Source organism: Lactuca sativa, chromosome 4 (assembly GCF_002870075.4).
Source record: "Lactuca sativa cultivar Salinas chromosome 4, Lsat_Salinas_v11, whole genome shotgun sequence".
In the NCBI taxonomy this organism is placed as follows: domain Eukaryota; kingdom Viridiplantae; phylum Streptophyta; class Magnoliopsida; order Asterales; family Asteraceae; genus Lactuca; species Lactuca sativa.
Window position 1 is genome coordinate 119,782,508 of NC_056626.2, and position 8,199 is coordinate 119,790,706.

Below are 8,199 nucleotides of genomic sequence, written 5' to 3' on the forward strand. Positions count from 1 at the left end.
AATGTTTCTAACTTAACATAATGTATACATCAAGTTTGTTTGCTAGTTCTATAAGGTTGCACATAAACTCAAATTACATGTGAAGATGATTCCTTGAATTCCGTAGTTAAGTATTGTTTTTTATGTATTAAGTCAAAATATAATGTCCATATATAGCTTACCCTTAAGTTTTTTTAGAGTTTCTAGTTATATCAGTTATATCATTGTAGTTTTTTCATTTATTTTTCTTATTCATTTTTATATTTATATATGGTTGACATTGATGCATGCTCTTTGTTAGTGCTTTCACAAATCATAACCTCCCTCTTCAACCATCATGAGGGCAAAACTGTATATCTATGTAGTTTAAGATTTTTTGGCACTATCTCTACTAAGAGTTGGGAAACTAAATTAATGAGTGTGATTGGGTTCTTATTTGATTATCTAGATCTTAAATCCTTCTATCATCACTTTTACTTGTAGATAAGTAGAATATATCACAATGTATGCACATAGAAAGCAAAATCTGTTTTCACATATTTAACATTTAGACATTTAAGATTTATCTAGCATTATGGTGCATAAACAAATGCATATACATATCATTGTGTATTGAAAGGAACAACAACAAAAAAAATAAATAAATAAATAAATAAAAATCATACACTGCATCGTCATTGTGTGGTAGTTTAAGCATGAAACAAATACTCAATAAACTAACCTCAAAATGTGGTCAATCACCGGAATTCCTTTTCTATGGGGGGTGGTCAACCTTCTTCCCAACCAATAGAGAAATGGGGTTGTGATTTAGGGCTCCAAATTATTACAAACCAAGGACCAAACTATTACAAATTAAGAAGCAATCAAGCACCAAAACCCTTACCTTGGTGTCCGATGAACTTGAGAGCAGCTGGAACGCCCCTGCGATCACCGACGAACCTGAGAGAGAAATGGTGTGCCTGACTGCAAAAAGAAAGCTGAAAATGTGTTTTGTTACAAGGGAAACCCTATACCGACGACATGTCGTCGGTCTAGCTAAAACAAAACGTCGTCGTGTTACTTCACGTAATTAAAAAATAAGATAAAATAAAAATAGGGATTTCACGCGGATTGGGGCCCCCTTTTACCGACGACATGTCGTCGGTATATCCAGACGAAACGACATCGTTTGCATATTCTGCGATGCGGATAAAAAATAAAACGAAAATTAATTTTTAATCAACCTATACCGACGACATGTCGTCGGCATAGGATGACAAAAACGACGGTGTCTTGACTTTCGGCTACAAGGAATTAAAATAAATTGAAAATATTTTTTTAGAGCATTTTCCAGACGATAAGTCGTCGGTAAAGCTTTTCGATATACCGCAAACATTTTAACCTTTCCCGCCGAGTCTATACCGACGACTTGTCGTCGGCATAGCCTTTCTGGTCAAAGTCAGACGGTCAATGTTTTGTAACTTTGTACTGACGACATGTCGTCGGTATAGATTGACTTTTTGTCGACGACACGTGTCGTCTGGATAGGTGTCGTCTGCAAAGGATGACATTCTTGTAGTGCTAGCTCTCGCTAGGGGCTCGCTGAGATACACTCGTCATTAGCTTAGCGAGAAGAGAAAAAGGAAAGAAAGGAGAAAGAGGTGGATTGGTGGCTTCTAATTGGTTCTTGGCTATTATTTTCTTTTTTCGCTTTTTTCCTCCAAAATCATATCTACTAAATTACCATGCTATCATTCATTATCTTTTTTTATGCTACACATGTTAAGCCTACGTGGCATAAAAAACTAAATAATCCTACATCACAATATGGTACGAGTGTTAGCACGCCCTCCAGCCTAAATAAGACATTCACAAAATAATAGTTAAGCATCAAAAACCTACGTTCAGCTTCTACTTTTCTCGTCAACCAAGACCAAGTTTCTGTTGATCCGAATCTACCTATGACACGTGATCCACGACCCGCTCGCCCGCTACCCGTTGACTCGTTAAACAAAACGATTAACCCTACAGGTTCATCACTAAAAACAATAAACACAATAAGTTAGAACTTTTATAAATAAGATTAACATATCTTTTATTAGTTTTAATGATTATCACACGTTCATTGTTTGTCCATTTACAAATTGAGATGGTGCAGATTGTTATTTTTTCATTGTTTGTCCTATTTACGGGTCCAAGTAAACATTTTCCGGAGATCTTATATGTTACACTATTGTTCTTAGAGGCATAACTGTCGATATCTACCTCCTCCTTACGGTACCCGGTCTTAATGAGATCCTCCAAGTCTATTGTTGCTACTGTTGTTATATATTATATTTAACACAATTAGTGCAAATAAAAATTATTGAGAAATATAACTAAGTAATCTTGTAATTTTAGATATCATTGAATTAGAAAACAAACTAATTAACAGCACCTTTTAAGAGGAATGAACGAAACACATATCCTCATGAATAATCTTTTATGATAATTACTAGAATAATTGCATACACCATCGATCTTAAAATCCGTTGCTAAAATTGTAAGGTACAATATTCTAAGTTTTACATGAAGAAGAATTATCTTATATATTATTTAAATAATTTCTGCATAGAACATATGTAACTGGATATTGATTCCGTTTCTGCTATAAAATCACCCATACAAAGAATAATTAAAATTGAATTCTTTATCTTAAAAAACAATTAACTAATAATACTCAAAACTCTAGCCTCTGGTATACTTTGAAGAGCAGGCCTCCAGTAACTCCCACAATTTCGATTCACTTGCCTGCTTCTTTGAATCTGTAATCTCTTTATCTCCTTCAACCTTCGTTCTAATGGATTTGAAACTGATGATCTCATTAATGGTCGGATATTCACATGATTCCCAACATTGTCATTTTTCTTCACAGCTTGTTCAAGAACTTTCTGCAGTTGATGTCTTTTCATCAGGATTTTCATCCTCACCACTCCATCTTTTCCCACTGTCCGTGAAACTACTCCTCCCGGAACCCCTGTGACATCAAGAACTTTGAGATTTGTAGTAGCCATTTGATTTTTCGACCTTGTAATATGAGACGAAAATATTGATTCTATTTTGTTTAGATATTGGAGATAAATACTTATGTTTATGTGCCAATGAATTGCATAGTTTATATAGGTGTGTGATGTACCTATAAACCTATAAAATCTAATAAATAAATAAAAACACAGCACATTAGAGTTGGTTGATCAACTCAAATCAAGAATGTCAAACACATTAACTGTACAATTATTAAAAAAATAAAGTTGTTCGTTATTTGGCATTGGCATTTGATTTTTTTTCGACCTTTAAGCATTACACTTTAGCCAAACTGTCCTTGCCTGAAATATTATTATTAATGTAATTGTTCGTTATTTGACAATGGCGTTTGATTGAATTTTGTTCAACAACATAATAATTTAAATGGTTTGATTTCCTTTAGAATAAAGAATTATTTGCAACAAAAAACAGAGGGACAAATATTTCCATTTTTTTCACATAATACCAATATATATATATATTTTTTTATCAACTGTGATAATGTACTTCACCAATTTTATCAGTAGCATAACTACCGCGATCTTTATTGCATTTCCATTGGTTTGTAGAAAATCTTAGAGCTCAACATTAGAAGTCAATTCATATAGGAGGTTTAATGTTCAAACCTTGCACAATATTGATATAACACCGCAATTTATCCCCACGTGGCTCTTGGGACATGTACAATGTAGACCATCCAAATGATAGGGTTTACTATTTTTAAGAAGGTCATCGACTTTTCAGCATCTTGGGGGAACTGCCCAAAGGAACGAATGCTCTTCAATTCCATTGTGTATTGTTTACTCTGGAACATCTGGAAGGCAAGAAATGACACAGTATTTAAGGAATTGAAAACTTCTCACACAAAGGTGGTAGACAATGTTATTTCTATCCTCTACTTGTGGTGCAAACATAGAAGTAAGCTCGGATGTGAGAATTGGGCGGAATGGAGCATATGATCACCTTTCTCTCATTGCAATTCTATTACGTAACTGTCACTTTGAACTCATGTGTACTCGGAAATTTTCTCCTTAGCATCTTGCTAAGTGTAGTTGTTTTATTTTAATATATATCTCGTTTGCTAATTGATAAAATAAAATAAAATAAAATAAAATAAATAAAAAACACTAATTGATATATGCAAGTAGTCTCTAGGACATGACCTCTTATTAATCAATCGGCGTTGATGACGAAGCGTTGATGGTGAAGGGAATTTCATTAAATTTTAGTTAACGGTTAATTTTTTATTTTTCATTGAATTTAACTTAAAACTAAAGTTATAAGTTATGGAAACTAAAAATCAAATCAAAACAATAAAAATACACATGTTAAGTTCAATCTTTTAGATTTTTCTCATTCCCAACATCTCAATATGACAAGTGTTGATATACTTATGTATGGGAAATACATAAGTATCTAAAAGGTTTTATAGGATTAGATAATTTACAAAGATAAGGAAGATATATTACATGAAATGATGTTCATCACTAATAGTCCCCCACATTCAAAGTAAAAGGTGGATGGACGTGGAGACTATCTCGAAAATCATCAAATAAAAATATATGAGGGTCCATTTGTAATGTTTCCACAAGTTCATAACGATAGGGAACATGTAAGACATAAATTTCACCATGAGCCACTTTTTCATAAACAATATGTATATTGATCATTTCGATGTGCCTTGGTGTTATGGTGCTAAAACAGATTACCAAAAAGGTAAATGGTAATCACATTGTCACACTAAACTCCAGTTGCTTCAGTAAGGAAAATGGAATTCAAGAAGCAAATTATGTAACCAAGAAATAAGGTTTTCATCAACAAATACACAATAGCCTAAGGTGGAACGACGAGCGTCTGGACACCCCACCCTAATCTGTATCAGTGTAACGTAGGAGATTCATGGAAACCGATTTGAATATATATAACTCATAAGAGAAAGTGCCTTTGATGTGCTTAAGGGCATCCATATAACTAACCTGTAGGTTGTGCATGTGTAAGAAAAATTATTGCATTGCATAGGAAATATGAAGTCTAGTAAAAGTAAGATATTGTAAGGCACATGGGAGGCTACGATAATCAGCGGGTCTGAATAGGCATACTTGTGGTGGAGCTCAAGCTCAGCTTAGTATTTTTGTTAATGGGTGTATGGGATGGTTTGAAAACATGATGTTGTGTTCGATGATGTCTTCGAAATATTAGTTTGGTTGAGAAACATATGATTGCACAACGATTGACTGCAACACCCAAAAAATAAATAAGAAGGTCAAGGTCCTTCATGGAAAATTCAGAGCCTAAGAGAATCATGAGATATTATTAAAGGCAGTAGGTGTAGGTACTAAGGAGCATCTCGTCTACACATAGTAAAAGTTAAGCAACATTATTACCACAGAAATATATAAAATACAATCAATGGCCACATTTTATTATGGATGGACCTGATTATAGAAACATAATGTTTGAACTGCTTGTACCAAGCTTGTAGGCATTTCTTAGGTTGTATAAGGACCTCTTTAAGAGACATACAAAGTTTGGATGTGATAAATCTTAAAACCTTATTGGTGGTTATTGGTGGATGCATGTACATCATCACATATAAATTATGTATAAGTGTATGCTTTTAACATCCAATTTATGGATTGGCCACGACTTTGATGGTGCAAGTCTTAATAAGATATAGAAAAGGGTTAACTTGACAACTAGGATAAAGGTTTCGTTTAAAGGGTTTTGTTTCATAAAATAGATAGTTTTTCACAAAACCGGCAACGGAAGCTTTAAAAATTCTGTATAAATTTCGAGTGTGACAACAAAACAAACCATCAAGGATCCTTTTAAAGATGTTAGAATGATGTTACAAAAACCATAGGGTGTTTAGAAATAACAAGCTTTGATGCCTTTGGACCCTCTTGGATTTGAGGTGTTGAAATAGATGGCAAGGACAAAAAGCTTGATCTTCTCTACCAGTAATCCACCAACAAGAATAAGGTACAAAAATTACTAGATTTCTTCTTGTACAAATTTTCTCTTTAAGCCTTAAGTGCACAATCAATTAAGCACTAAAGGAAGACACAAAGTAAACACCAAAAGCAAGTAATGTCTTCAAAAGAGGAGAGACCTCCAAGCTTTTAAGTGCTTACGGTTTTTAGAGAGAAAAGAGAAGAAGTGCAAGACCAAAAAATTTCCAAATTTCCATGTATAAGACCCTCTTTATATATCTCATGCAAGTATGGTCTCTTGAATATAATATTCTAAAGTATGGGCTAGAAAGGAGAGACATGAGGAACAAGATGATGGAGGTTGACAAGCAACCTTCATCCCTCTACATACATTCGTCAATAGGGCTTAAAGAGGACAAAAAAATGTCCACTAGTCTTTTTAACCATGGTAGAGTAAGCTTTTGATTTAATCATGGTTAACCAAAGTGTCCAAAACTTTGTAGATGACTTATTATATGATACATTTTCATATAAAGACTATTTTTCTATTTCTTACAATATTTTTTCATAGAACAACAATTTTTCTCTAATTAAATACAAGAGTTGAATTTATTTATTAATAAAAAAAATTACTTAATAAATATTCAATAAGTACCAAGTTGATTAATGTGTGACCCTATAAGATCATATGTCATTAGCAATGTCACTCAATAATGATTCTTGAAATTATAGATCCAACATCGTTGTAGTCAACTCCCAATTGTCTTTAATAGCCATCAGTAGCAAGGTAATCTTTATAAGCAGCCAAAGGACCTGTCAGTATTCATTTTGTGATGAAAATCCATGTAGAGAGGATAACATTCGCGTATGGTGTTTGAGGTACCCATATCTATGTCTTATTTAAAATAAGAGCATTAAACTCATTGGGACATGAAACTTTTTCAAATTAGATAAAATAAGACATCATTTAGGTTATGGTGTAAAGGAGGAGCAGATAAGTCGTTAAGGTTGAATGGAAATTGTGGATTAGAGATAACCACTTGTTATATGTGTATATGGATTGGTCAATATTTAACGTATTACGAAGGTGTTTGGGATTTTATTTTGAAGTTAAAAAAGTCTTTTACCAAAAGGACTTGTTGACTTATGAATGTGAGAAAAATAAATTTTAAAAAAAGTGTTTGGATTATCTTTTTAATGGCAATAGTCAATAAGTCAATAAGTTAAAAAGTGTTTGGCTAACTTATTGCCTTTTGCATGTTTTTTATTCTAATAAGCCATAAGTCACTCCAAAAAGTCACAAACACTACTAGAAAAACACGTTTTTACGACACGTAATGCATGTCGTAAAACGCTCAGACGACACGCAAATGTGTGTCAAGGAAGGCTCTGTTATAACGAAAGATGACGTGTTTTTATGCGTCATCTATTTACGACACGCATTTACGATGCGCAGTTACAACACGCATTTACTACGCTCATTTACGAAACGCAATGTGTATCAAGGAAGGCCCTGTCATAAAGGAAGACAACATGCATTTGTGTGTCGTAACCTTACGACGCGTGTTTAGAACACACATTGCATATTATTAAAGTCCCTTTCATAAATGAAGATAACACACATTTGCATGTCATAAACTTCAACAACCATTTACGATATGCATATACGACGCGTCTTTACAATAGCCATTTACGCATAATACAAAAATATGGAAACAAATATATACCAAAACAATCAATTTCATCTAATAACATCATGTCAAAAAATTATAATACAATGGTATTAAGGGGATCTGATTGTACATTGTTATTAAGAGGTTTTCTTTAACTATATAACCTAATACTACATTGCTATTAAGGGACACCTTGTTTCAGATATCATGTCAAAAAATTGGATGTTGTCCACCGGGTGTAGATGGAAAATAATGAATTGAAAATTATCTGAAACAAAAAAGCTTTGATTAAACAAAAAAAAATGAAATAGATTTTCTAACTACTTGTAAGTATAAATTTGCAGTAGAATCAAGATGTACGCCTTACATATAATCTCAATCGTCATCAATAAGGCCAAATAATATTTTCTTAATTTTAACCATCACTGCTGACCGCATATAATCATCATTAGTGATCTTCCTGAACAGATCTGCATCTTCCTTTCCTTGGAAATCTTGGGCCATGTTTAATGCAATGGGGATCTTAAGTGGCAAAAAGTTAAAACCAATATCAAAGTGATAATTTAGATGAA